Source organism: Trematomus bernacchii, unplaced genomic scaffold (genome assembly GCF_902827165.1).
Source record: "Trematomus bernacchii unplaced genomic scaffold, fTreBer1.1, whole genome shotgun sequence".
NCBI classification, from domain to species: domain Eukaryota; kingdom Metazoa; phylum Chordata; class Actinopteri; order Perciformes; family Nototheniidae; genus Trematomus; species Trematomus bernacchii.
In genome coordinates, this window is record NW_022987802.1 from 578,657 (window position 1) to 593,396 (window position 14,740).

General features: G+C 43.3%; 1 pseudogene; it reads right to left on the reverse strand.

The window, feature by feature from the left end:
• Positions 1-610: 610 nt before the first annotated feature.
• On the reverse strand, positions 611-9,038 carry LOC117498277 (annotated as a pseudogene).
• Between the last annotated feature and the right edge of the window lie 5,702 nt (positions 9,039-14,740).

Consider the following 14,740-nt stretch of genomic DNA (forward strand, 5'->3'; position numbering starts at 1 on the left):
AGAAGGAACTCTTCCTCCCCCGCAGCTACAGGTGCTGATTCCTCCCCCACAGCAGGTGCAGATTTCTCCCCCGCAGCCTGGGCCCTCATCTAGGCCCTCATCTAGGCCCTCATCTAGGCCCTCACGACAAGTAATTAATTAAACAAAATGTAAAAGTATAGTCAAGTTTAAAATTGTCAGCTTTCTTGCTGTGAGCCATGCTTGAATGTTAAAGCAATATATATGTGTTTCATGTGTTTCAGGCTGAAGCAGACACTGTGCGGGCCCTGTACAAACGGACCCTAGTCCAAAGCATCCAATTGAACGACCTCCTCATAGAGCACCAGAAGCTGTTGATGGAAAAAACAAAGCTGGAGGTGGAGAAATTGGAGAGAGAAAGACAGGTAATTTTGTAACATTCAGTAATTTTTTTTCAAGTCAAATGAAAGGTGCATAAGGTGACCTTTACAATCTTTTAGGATACCTAAAACACAAATCCCTTTTGTCTTTAAAGAAAAAGTAAACCAAGAAATATGTTTTTTTTCTCTTTTTCCGTCAGGAATACCTCACAAAATAAAACTCCGACATAAATCACCCAAGGTCTCTCTCTCTCTCTGTGTGTGTTCTTTTGTTATTGGCCAATATAACATGCAATAGCATCTCTGACAGCCCTGCCAGTAGGGTAGTCCAGGGTGATGGGGTCTACCACATCAGGAGGTTGGGGGATTGCATGAGGGGCCCTCTCATTCCTCATGGTGGCGATGTTGTGCAGCACAACACAGGCCGTTATGATGGGAACCGCTCTTTCAGGGGCCACTCTGAGCCCCCGCAGGCAGGTGAATCGGGCCTTCAGTTGTCCAAAGGTCATTTCTATCCTGACCCTGGTTTTGGTATGGGCCACATTGAAAGTGGTTTGTGGCCCTTCACCAGGGTCAGGATATGGGGTCATTAGGAAAGGCTGGCAGGCATAACCCCTGTCCCCGAGCAGCACTCCACTGAAGACTCCTGAAGATAAAGGAACATTTCCATAAGTATACACAAAAGGCAGCTTAAGAAGCACAACACAATAAGAATGTACAGTTGCCATTAGGGATGGGTATCGTTAAGGTTTTAACGGTACTACTACTTTTATCGATACCGCTTATCGGTCCGGTCTTTTAACGGTACTCTTATCGGTTCTTTTGGAGAGAAAAATGAGGTAAACTAACTATTGTTTGTTTGTAGCCTTTATTTATCCAGGTTAAAAATCCCATTGAGATCAACGATCTCTTTTACAAGGGAGACCTGCGGTACATTGAGTTACACATATAAAAACAAACAGAAAACAAAAAGGACATCACAACATAATTACAGGGGTATACATTAGCATCTATTTACATTTACAGGTATCCAATAATATTTCATCCAGTCGTGCTTTAAATTGATGCAAGGGAATCAAAATGCTGAGTTTCAATATTTTTTGCATAGTGTTCCAAGCTAGAGGAGCAGCGCACATAAAAGCTTTAGCACCTAGAACAGTCCTAGCACTTGGCACATGTAATAAAAACACATCCTGTGATCTCAAGCAATAGCTACTTGCCACTCTCTGTGAGATCAAAGAGCAGATATAAGAAGGTAGTTTACCCAGCATGGCTTTGTAGATGAACATGTACCAATGACTGAGCCTCCGAACAGTTAGTGAAGGCAGACCTGCCTTGGCATACAGGGTACAGTGATGAGTAAGTGCTTTACAGTTAGTAACAAATCTCAGAGCACTGTGATAGGCGGCATCTAACCTTTCCAGGCAATGGGCAGGTGCATTCATATAGATCAAATCACCATAGTCTAGCACAGGTCAAAAGGTCACAGTGACTAGCCTTTTCCTGGCTTCAAAAGAGAAACAGGACTTGTTTCTGAAAAAGAAACCTAATCTAACCCTCAGCTTTTTAAGCAGATTAGTGACGTGAAGTTTAAAAGTAAGACAATCATCAAGCCAGATACCAAGGTATTTATAATAGCTAACCACTTGGAGTACTTGTCCTTGCATAGTCACAATATCCAAAGCAGTCTCTGGAGTCTTTTTAGCTTTAGAAAAGAGCATTACCTTGGTTTTCTCAACATTTAAAAGAAGCTTAAGTTCAGAGAGCTGAGTCTGAATAATGTTAAAAAACAGCCTGTAATTTAACAACAGCCTCCTTAATGGAGGGACCTGCACAGTACATCACGGTGTCATCCGCATAAAAATGCAAAGTAGCTTCATCCACATTTTCACCTAAACTATTGATGTAGATGGAGAATAAAAGTGGACCTAAAACAGAACCTTGAGGAACACCATTAGCAATGTTCAACCACTCAGAAGACAGCCCATCAAAGTGAACACATTGGGACCTTTCAGAGAGGTAGTTCACAAACCACCCACTGCATGGCTGGATAAGCCAATACTGAGTAGCCTCTGCTTTAAGATGTGATGATCGACGGTATCAAACGCTTTGGAAAGGTCGATAAATAGAGCTGCACAACTCTGCTTTTTATCTAAAATACTCGCCACATCATTCACCACTTTCATTGTGGCAGTGATGGTGCTATGTTGCTTTCTGAAGCCTGACTGATGTTTAGACAGGATGTCATTGTTACATAAAAACACCTTTACCTGTTCACTCACTAGGCGTTCAAGAACCTTAGCCAGAACTGACAATTTAGAGATGGGCCTATAGTTATTTAAAACAGTTGCCTCCCCTCCTTTCAGCAAAGGCAGGACATACGCTGACTTCCATACTTTAGGAATTGTGTTTGTGCTGAGGGAGAGGTTAAAAAGAGTAGTGAGAGGTGGAGCAATAAAATCTGCAGGTATCTTTAAAAAGAAAGGTTCCACGTTGTCCGGGCCGGCCGGTTTCTTAGGATCTAACTTGGTTAAAGCTTCACGAACAACATCAACAGTAAAAGGAGTAAAACTGAAAGGGTTTTCCAGACCACATTGTTCAGAGTCACCGACTGTGGTGTTCACAAAAGCAGAGTTAGTCACAGAATCAAACATAGAACCGCAGGACACAAAATGCTCATTAAAACAATTTAACATAGTAGCCCTGTCCGATATAGAGCCAGATGCTGTGGTAAGGCACGGAGGTAGCTCATTTCGGATCTCACCGGTGGATAGCGATTTTATGGCTTTCCAAAATTTCCTAGGATTATTTAGGTTTTCTGTGGTAACTGACAAATAGTACTTCGACTTAGCATTTTTGACCTGTGAAGTGAAGCTATTTCTTAGTTGCCTAAAACGCAGCCATTCAACCTCTGAGCCTGATTTCCTAGCCTTTGCCCAGGCCTTGTTTCTCTCATGTAGGAGACTGGACAGTTCGGCAGAAAACCAAGGATTGTCTCGTCCCTTTACTCTAAAAGTGCGTAGGGGTGCATGTCTATCTATAATTTCCATAAAACCAAGATAAAAATAAGACCATGCAGTTTCTACATCAGCACACAGATCGACTCTTCCCCAATCAAACCCAAACAGATCATGAACAAAACCCTGCTCCACAAAATGTTTTATGTGTCTCTTAATAATAATACGGGGTTTAACCTTTTGGACCTTAGTGTCCCTAATTGTGGCTACAACACAGTGGTCACTCACATCATTTGCAAATACTCCCACAGATAGGTATTTATAGGGAACATTAGTTAGAATGAGATCAATTAGGGATGATTTATTAGGGGACTTAACGTTAGGGCGAGTAGGACTGTCAACAATCTGAGTAACATTCAAAGAGATACAAAGGTTTTTAAAATCCTCTGATACTGCAGTTAACCAGTCCCAGTTAAAATCTCCAAGTAGCACTATTTCCTTGTAGTCTAGTTGTGATAAAAGTGTTGCTAGTGAAGACAAGGAGTCCTTGACAGCTGAGGGGGGTCTGTAGCAGCCCACCACCATGACTTGTTGCCCCTTTGCCACTTCTATATTTAAGGCTAAAAATTCGAATTGCTTACTGACAGATTTGGAGATCAATGTGGTTACACTGAACTTATTCTTAACATAAATGGCAACTCCACCACCTTTATTAGGCCGGTCGGTACGATACACATTATAGCCATTTAAGGATATGTCAGAGGCCAAAATAGTTTTATTTAGCCATGTTTCTGATAACACAATGACGTCAGCGTCAGTCGAGCTTGCCCAAATGCGGACAAAATCTAGCTTACCTAACAGACTGCGCACATTCAAGTGGATGAAACCCAACCCAGACCTAGCTTTAAAATCAGCAGGAGTAGCGATCTGACTACTACTACTGGGCGGACCAGGGTTAGGTTGAACATTTCCTGACAGTAATAATAACAAAAAAAACAGGCATCTTTTCCTCTTAATCGACACACACACATTGTCATCTATTTTAGAATCACCGGAAAAGTCTGCGAGAGTGTGATTTGAGCTTAAGAAGCAGTCCTGAAGTACCATCATCGCAGGCAAACAAAAAAGACAAACATATTTTGTCGAGCAGATTGTCTGTGACAAGGTGACCGGTAACTGTTTGTGTAACACATCCGACCCTTTGCAGGGGATGCCCACTGCAGGTGGCAGAACAGACCTGAATCCAGTAGGCTTCAGAACAGTTAACAGGCACAGCAGAATCACGATATGGGCCATCCTCCCAGACCAGCACACAATATCCACGATGTTCCCGGGGCAAAAAAAAATCCTCCTCCTCAACAGCAGCAAAGGACAGGCGAAAGCAGCAGCGAGGAAGCGCACCGGTCCCTCCGTGGTATCCCCGGGATAAGAGGTCTCCTCAGCAAGCAGCACACGACACTGGAACACACGACAGGTGGGAGCAGGCCTCCGTAACAGCAGAACCAGGACAGGTGGAGAGCAGGCCCCAGCCGCGGCAGATCCTCCTCCGCACAGCAGCACACGCCGGTGAAAGCAGGCCCCAGCCCGAAGCGTGGAGCCACTCTACAGGCGGGAGCAGGTCTCCGTAGATCGTAGATGACCTGATTGTGGTTTCAGTAGTGTGTAGGGTGTGAGAGTAATTCACAGATATTGCCCTAATTCTGCCGCTTATTCATGCGATGAACATCGTCGAGAAAGTCTAAGGACAACGTCGTGGCAAATGGTTACTCCTAGGAAGGTCCTGGATTCTCCCAGGAAAGATTCCCCAAGGAAGCTGCTAGACTCTGATAACTCCAGCCTAGGAACCACTCCAGGTAAGCTCCATTAAAGCTCACCTCCCTGTACTATATGTTGTATGTCAGGGACTACGGATGGAAATTAGCTCAAAGCTACAATCCGGCATATTTACACTTGAAGCATTATTTGTCTAAAGTGTTCATTAATGTGCATTGTCCCTATTCAAATAAACAATTAAATGAAAATTAACAAATTGTGAACAAAACTAACATTGCTTTTTATTTAAATGAAATACATAATATTTCACATCAAAAGAAACAACAACGTTTTAACAAATCATATTAAATAATGTGATGACAGAACTGTGAACAGAATAGCTGAAACTTTAACAAACTAAATAACTCAGTTCCCTCTAATCATTAACCCATGTTTGAATCATTGAGTTAGCTCCGTGTGTTGCTGCTAGCATACATAATATACCTGACGTGGAAACGTTACTCGTGGATGGGGCTACAGAGCTACTAGAGACAGTCGAACCCGGTGCATTTCTCCGTCTGAACGTGGTGCACTTTTGCTAGATGTTTAGACAAATTGCTCGTGTTACCGCCCTGACATGCTAAACTCTTATTGCACTTTAGGCAACGAGCGAGACGGGTAAAGTTTAACCACACCTCGGAGCGCGTTCTCTCCGCCATCTCCTCCGTGTGTGTGTGTGTTGCTGCATGTAGCAGCTGCATGTGTGTAAACTGCTCCGCCCCCTCGCACACAGACGGGGGAGAGAGATCTCTCGTCAGGATTGGAGAGATCGAAAATACAAAAAATGACGCATTTTGCAGTCTTTTTGCGTATTAGAAACGGAGTTGGCGACACTAAAACTGCAATATAATGTTTGTGTAGCAATAATACACATGACATATTTTTTAGATGTCTCCAGTACCGATAAAAAGACCGATAACGTCGGAGCTTAACGGTACCACGGTCTTTAATAATTCAGCCCCGGGGCCCGTTTAATACCGGGGCTCGGTACCCATCCCTAGTTGCCATACCCTGTTCGAGTTTGTGACACAGTGATGACTCTGAGAAGATCCTCGAGTCATGGACTGACCCAGGCCACTTTGCATCAAGGCTGGTGATGACACACCTGTGGTCACAGGTGGCCTGCAAAATAATTTGGGGTTAACAAGCCTACTTCCACAATAAGAGCATCATAGTCAGTGTAGCATCAATGTTCATTTGAAATGAGTCCATGTTATAGAGAAAGATAGTCCAAGTGTGAAACATGTACTGTGTGAATATTTAAATGTGTGAGTTCCTTTTATCACCCAGACTTCAATGTGTGTTCTGTAAGTGAATGGGCAAGATTTACCTGAATGTTGAGGCTGTGGATGGATTTGCGATTTACATAATCGTTAATTTTCTCCCAGGGACGCAGAGATGGGTATGTGTGTACAGTCTATACAGCCAAGCACCCTGGGAAACCCTATGAAATAGTAGGTTGCATTTATTATACAACAGTGTACAGGGACACAAATTCAGCCCGGGTGGTTCAGACGCACCGGCCCATGCGTGCGGACCACCCTTTAGCCCGTTATAGGTTCTGATTGGCTCTCTAGGTTGGCATTCTAGCTTCTGACTGGCCATCGGGACGTGTACGTCATAGGAACAACATTCACTGTAAATATATAATCACATACCTGCCATGCTGTAAAACCCCTCTTTGATCATCTGCGTGGGACATGTGCCAGGAAACACAATAAAGGACTCTGTGAGCCCTGTCAGAGCTTGTGCGACCTTATGAATAGCACTGCAGACTGTATTCTTGCTGAGATTCTCTGCATCACCCACAGAATACAAAAAACTTCCGGTCGCAAAAAATCGCAAAGCAATACATACAGTCTGCGGCACTGTAATGGGCCGTCTCCACAGCAGCGTTAAAAAAATCTTGGAGGTGGGCGTATCTGAAGCTTGAGGATTTTTTGCGAGCAACCAATCACATGAATCTCCCACCCGCGACATACGAAGCAAAAAAGCCCGAAGTAAACTGGATATAAACTCCCCAAAACAGGCGAAAACATACCACTGTCTCTGCCACCTCCCTCCATGCCTGGCTCCTCCGGTTTGTATCCCGGTAGGTCTGGTCATAAAGCACCGGGTGATTGATTCCCTACCGCTAATTTCTCCTCCATTTTTTGGAATATGAGGAAATGACCTGCGGTATGTCTCTCCCAGCATACACGCCGTTTGATTGGCTAGAGCTTGAACTGTCAGATTTGCGTACACGGGATTTGATTGGCTGACGCTTCCACCTCAGCCTCAAAAGTTGAACATTGTTCAACTTTGAATCCTCAAAATCCTGAAAATCTCCGCTCGCCTGCCCACAATGCATTTCGGCGAAAAGTGAGGGAAAGTGACGTCACCCCATTCAAAGTGAATGGGCAGAAGCGTTTCAAGATTTTTTTAACGCTGCTGTGTAGACGCACCGTTAGTGCATTGCACATCACCTCAGGAACACCGTAGCCTCTGAGTTTGGTGCGGTAATTTGCCATCTTGTATTTGATGCTTTGTTGCCAGCCATAGTATCTGACCGGATGACATGGGGATTAATGAAGTATCAGTAGACCTTGCTTTAGCTTCAGATGAGACAAATTTGTTAACTTAATATACATCCAGCCATGGTAATATTGCGAGCCTCTATGCGGGCTTCAACACACTCTACGTATCACTCCGCGCCACGTCAGTAACATTATTACAGTACATGTGCGCTGCACTATATACTACAGTCAGTGTGCACAAAACACAGCAACAGAGGTTCGATACAAATAACACCAAATTGTTATTTATGAAGAAAGAAAAAAAACAATTATATTCCTTACTCACCCGCAAGCAAGTGTTCGTTTCTTACTGTGCTCAGAGTGACTGCTCTCCACACAACGTGGTAGCTTTGGTCGGCTAATGTAGCATGCTAGCTAGCTTGTTAAGGTACGGCAAGGGTGGATACTTAGGCGACTTTAGAGTAAAAGTCGAAAAACATTACCTGGTATCTTAAAAGTCACAACATTACCGTGGAACATTAAGACATAAATAATAAGTGTGGCACCAACTTTCATCCCTCAGCTTAATGTGGTTTTAGGTCTTTCCTAAAAATGCAATACAGTTGGCATGTTTGTTAAGCAATAGCCCAAAACAACTGCTACATCAACTTGGTTAAAAAATGTCAGTTAACTTACAACAATTAACAGTTCTTAGCTTTGACGAAGCAGCAAACTGCTGTGGGCTGTGGCAGCAAGTGAAGAACTTCAATGTGGTGCGAAACGGGCGGGAGTGTGAAGAGATTAGAACTAAAGAGCTCCCAATGAGTAACTTCTATTCATTTTCTGCATTTTTTAGGCTCTCATCAAATTTAATTAATTTCTACTCAAAATGTCACAGCTGATTTTACGTATTAAGTTTGTTGAATTCAGCTCAATGTGATTCCTAAATGCACAAAGTATTTTTTATTATGTAAAGGCTACTACAAATTATTTATTTAAAATGAATTGACCCCAGTCACAGTTTTTACAGTGTGGGACAATCGATAGATCAAATGATATCTCCAGATGAGGCCCAGTCTAAAAAGACTAGCCTCGACTGCATACCGCGGGTGGAAATGTGCGAGAATGGGAAACAATCCGCCACTGAAAAAAACCGTCCCATCAAAACAGATCTACGGATCAAGACGAAGCAAATGAAGGTACTCTTGAACTGTTTAATAACTAGATTATTGGCAAAAAACGAGAGCTCCCACTCGTGACATAAATTCACCAATGGCTGTGAACCGATGACGCCACAGATTCCTCTCTATAAAACAACGGGACAGGTACATTTCATTGCAGATGTCACAGGAGGAGCAGACGGTTCATAGCAGTTGTCCAATTTAAAAACATTTACGGCTCCGTAACGGGGTGCCGGAGCGGCGTTTCTGCGACATTACGCACTGTACTCTTATATTTATGGGAGGCGTGTGGCGCAGTGGATAGAGCCTTGGTAATGAGAGTTAAAACCATGATCAAATATTTAAATAAGAAAGTTGATCATGTTTGGAAAGTGTTCTTGAAGGATAGTATAAATAAAGGTAGGGGGTGTGGGGATAGTGGTATTTTTATGTGTTTTAAGAAAGGGTGGATGAGTGGGATGAGTGATTTTCAAGGGGAAGTGATGAGTGCATGGGGAGAGTTTTTGGTGAATGTTAGGTATGATTGTGTGAATAGGAAGCAGGTCTGGATGCAACCGATTTTTCAAAATAAAATGATCTTAAAAGAAGGGAAGGTAATGTTTAATTTGCCAATATGGAGGGCGGGGTTTAGGGTTGTAAGGGATTTAGTGTACGAATATGTTCCGGGTTTTATGAGGGCACAGGTGATTATTGATGAGGTTAGAGGAGGGGATTTGTTAATGGGGAAATGGACAGCAGAGAGTTTATTAGAGAGTATAAAGGAAGGAAAGCCGGGGGAATGGAGGAGAATGACTGAGAGTGAGAATGTGGGGAGTGTGGAAAGTGATGTGGTGTTATATGTGGGTGAAGGGATGAAACTGGGGGATTTAAGTACAAAGAGGATTTATAAAATTCTTGGGATGGGAAATGTGAGGAGACCAGCATCAGAAAAAGTGGTGGGTGGAATGGACGTGAGAAAGATATGGATGAATCTGGGTGTGAAAGGCAATAGTATAGAATGTGAGCAATTTTCTTTTCTTTTAAGACACAATAGGGTATTTAATAATTTGGTAATAAGTATGTTTGACAAAGAGGGGAGGAGAGAATGTGATGTTTGTAGAGTGGAAGTGGAGAATTGTATGCATGAGTTTTTTTAGTGTAATAAATTAAAGGTATTTTTTGGGAAATTAAAAGAAATGAGATGTTGGGATGTAAGGGTGATTACATGTTTGCAATGGAAGGAGCTGTGGCTATTTGGTATGAATGGGAAAATGGATGGGTGTAATGTTGGGTTATTGAATATGTGTCTTAGTCAGGCAAGATATGCTGTGAAAATACGAAGAAATGCTGCCCATTATGAGGGGAGAATTGATAAAGTGTGGGACATAATGAAGAGAAATATTAAATGGGTCTTGAAAATGTTATTTCTATATAACGGGAAAGATGTTTTTGTGGTGGAGTATGTGGAAGGATGTGCTTTAATTGAAGTAGATGATGGTAAGATAATATATCATTTTGATAAATGATGGTATGGTGCTTTTTGAAAAAAGAGTGCTTAACCTGTTCCACTCTGAGCCTGTTTTTCAGGTCTCAGGCTCGAAAATGACATTCCCAGAACAAATGACCATATCTTCCCTTCTAAAAGGGTTACATTAATAATCTTTTCTCAAAGTAATGATAAACCTGTGAGTTGGATGTAGAAGTGTCAGAATCAATATAAATGTTTTTTATTTTAAAGAAAATTCAGATTTTACATAGTAAAAAACTGTAAATTATAGTGTCCGTCCAAAAATTATTTTTTACAGATAGTGAAAACTACCCTTGGATGATGGGTTAGTAGACTAAAAGCTTTAGGAATCCAAAGTACAACATATAATAAGTACCCTGTATCAAGATTGATGCAAAACAAGTGAAATTTGACCTTTTTAGAGAGATTTAGCCAAAAACTGGGCCATCTGGGGTCATTTGGGTGGATTTGACCTATCTCTGGCCCCCCTTGCTCGATCTGGTTGGTTGACATACCCTTGTGACCGTTAGAGCCAATAGAATCGAAGGAGGAGACTCACATACACATACATTATAAAGAAAAAATGTTGCCGCTTCGCGTGTGGAAAGCGAAACTAAACTGGAGGAATGTCTCCTTCTGGAGTTTGGAAACTAAAACGCAGTTGTATTGCTTATGGATTATCAGAAATAATTTCAAAGAAGGCACAGACACATAGGATGAACCTATGGATTAACTGCAGCATCGTTTTTTTATCGTTTTAATGCCATTGAAGACCACTTTTGACCAAGGTGAGCCATATTTACATGTTTAGCTTCTTGGCTCCACATGTGATGATGTACGCTTTCGTTGATAGCGTCGCGAATGTTTATCACTGAGTGTTGAGGAGGGCACCGTTAGATTCAGTGTCTCCAGGACACCAAAAGATAGTGTTTGGTTGTGCATCTAGGATAAGTAATAAGGGAGTTCTGAGTGAGTTTATGTGCCTTTGTCGGTCCCGTTTTTTCGATCGAGGCTAATTCAGAGGCTGAGTGCTAGCATTGTGGGTTTTTTTTGAAAAAAAAAATTAAAAAGATCAGTTAGCTGAGTTTCTTCCCGTTACATGGATATAACACATTCATAGTTTTATTCAATATTAAGATTCCTTAGACGTTGTTTCCTGCAAATGACGCGTTTATCCGAAAAGTGGCCCATATATGATGAAGCAAATGTGGCCCAGTTATCTTAAATGTATATCAAATATCAAAATATATCGAAATATCGATTTTTATTACACATAAAGTTAATAGGCTCTTCACATACAGAGATACAAACCGGAGGAGCCAGGCATGGAGGGAGGTGGCAGAAACAGTGGGTGAAACTGGTAGGTTTTCGCCTGTTTGGGGAGTTTATATCCAGTGTACTTCGTTTGAATGGGCAGCTAGCAAGCAGAGACAGTATATTTAGCCAGCATGGATGTAGCATGAATGTTGCATAAAATAGCACCATAGACATTAATGTCATACATGTTCATCATATAAAGTGTGACATGTAAAACCTTTTATGCAATTGACAGTGATAAAGGGATTTGGTTTTCATTAATGGAGGAACAATTTAGTAAATTAATAAAAGTAAATAAAAAGTAATTCCAGAAATTAACTTTATTATTTCATTTCATTTCATTAGAGGAAGTATGCAGGACAAAATGGAAGTCACTGAGGGACAGATTCAGAAAGGAGAAAACAAGGGAGAAAGAGAAGCGGGGCAGGGTCATCCGGGGGATATAAGCCCTGGCGTTTCACGGCAGTGATGGGGTTTTTAACCCCATTTATCATTGACCGTGAGACGTCCAGCAATGTCCCCCGGCAAACCCTGCCTCCATCCAACCTGGTGCCAGAGGCAGAGAGCCAGCTAGAAAGCCAGCCAACAGTCAGCAAGCCCAGGCAGGGGAGACAGGACAGGAGGAGGAGGCGGTTGTAGAGGACCGGGACCGGGGAAAAAGGAGAAGGGGAAGGGAGATGTCCTCCTTTGAAAAAGGCTTGATGTCAGCCATCAGTCCTTTGTTCATGCCACCACCACCACCTCAACCTCATCCTCCACCACCCCCACCTCCACCACCAGTAGTGGTGTTGGTGGAGGATGAGTTATTTTTCAGGAGCCTCTTGCCTGCCATGCGAAGGCTGTCGATTGCAAAGAGGAAAAGAGTGCGATTTGAAATATACAAAGCAATCTTTGAGGCAGAGCAGGAGATGGAAGAGAACTGATTTTTTTTTTTGTAATTCACACACATACTACACCACACTACATGTTTTACACTTATCCACTCATCACACACTTACATAAATAAAAGTTATTTAAAAAGTATGTTATGTCTATACTGTGTCTTCACTTGTTCATGTGGTTTGTCAGTTGCAACATAGCAGAAGCTTCATGTATGTTGATATATAATGTGCGGTCTTCTGTACAATTGTCCATTTGAAAACCTGTTGAAATTATGAGTGGTTTATCAGTAAAAACAGGGCTGAAGGAAAAAGGTTGTTAGCAATATCATAATATCAATTCAAGAAACATGTTTATTAGGAATGTTGTATTTTTAAATGGCTCATTTGGAATATTTGCTTTTTAAGGAAAATATGGGTAGCTCTTAAAAGAGCTTTTGGTTTGGAGGCAATGGTGACCCTACACCACATTCTGCTGCCATGGCACTGCACCCTCCTCATTCAAATAGGAGCAGAAGTTCTCCCGCAGTTGGAGCGATCTGCGTGTGGCATTGTTGGAGCCCATCCTCGGTGCATCACACAGGGTTGGAGTATCTGGAGCTTCATCCGTGGAGTCCTCGAGAGATGTGCGTGTTTTCCTTCCCATTATCTTCCTGCGGAGGAAGTTGTGCAACACACACGTGGCCTTCACACACAACTCTGTTACCTCCGGGCTGGTGGTGATGACACGCCTGAACATTCTCCACTGGGATGAGAGGATGCCAAACGCACATTCAACCACCAACCGGGCCCGGCTGAGGCGGTAGTTGTACATCCTCCTCTCGCGTGTGATCTGGCGTCCAGGGAATGGACGCAGCAAACCTGCTGCGTCCATTCCCTGGACGCCAGATCACACACAGCAGCGGAAAAGCTTCATCTCCAACAAACACATGGGGAAGAAGGCCCAGCCGCTCTGCTCCTGGGATGACGGTGTCAGGTGGTAGCTGCAGACTGCCATCTCGGAGGCTCTCTCCAAAAGCAGAATTCTGCAGGCTCCCACTGTCGCTGCTCCTTCCAAATCCTCCAACATCCACTACCCTGAAGAGGTACCGGGCATCCACGACAGCCAGCAGTACCAAGGAGCGGGTGGACTTATAATTGAAGTAGAGGGACCCAGAATTTGCTGGAGCCTGGATCACCACGTGCTTCCCATCAATGGCACCAACACAATTTGGAAAGTTCCAGATCTCCTGAAACTCAGCAGCGATGGCTCTCCAGTCCTCCATCTGTGGTACCGGCATGGTCTCCTCAACCAGGGCGGTCCAGATGGCACCCGCAACCTCCCTGACGATGACAGCCACTGTTATATGACCAACCCTATAGCTGAATGCTATGGTCCTGTATGAGGTTGCCAGGTACCTGAGAAAAAAGTAATATACATGATTTAAAAAATAAAACAATTTCAGACCCCACACATGCACACACGCGCACACACACACACACACACACACACACACACACACACACACACACACACAGACCACAGACACACACACAGACCACAGACACACACACAGACCACATGCACACACAGACCACAGACACACACAGACACAGACACACACACACACACACACACACAGGGGAGCAATACTGTGTTAACCTAGCTATCTTAATTAATGTTATCCATCTGAACTAAATCACAGACTTCATTCATCATTCATCCATGGCATGCATTCTCTCTCTTTCTATACAGAGTCAGATTAAAGAAGTAGAAATACACAAAACATACCGTAGGCAGATGGCGAGTCGCTCGGCGGGTCCGATTGACAAACGCATGTTGGTGTCCGCCTTTGTTATCAGTGGACCCACTTTGCCGAGCAACTCGTCGAAATGGCCTTTGCTCATTCTGAAGTACTGCAGAAACAGTTCGTCATCCAGACGGAGCTCTTGGACCAGAACGTGGTATTCTCCCCGTTTCAGACGTTTTCGGAGTATCGGATGTACCCAACAGCGACGCACACAACGTCGCCTCCCGAGATACAATGCATATACCAATGCCACCCTTGCTACCAAACCGGCATCCATTTTGGCTAGAGTGGATAGAAGAACCAGGCTTTTTTGCTTTGTATGTCCGGGGCGGGATATTCATGTGATTGGTTGTTGGTCGCGTTGCTCGCGGAAACTCCCCAAGCTCAAGACACGCCCACCACCAAGCGGCAACGCACGCCGCCGTGTGTAGGCTGCGTTAACCCTTAATGGAGGGAACTTCATTCAGCTGCGAGTGTGGCTACAGA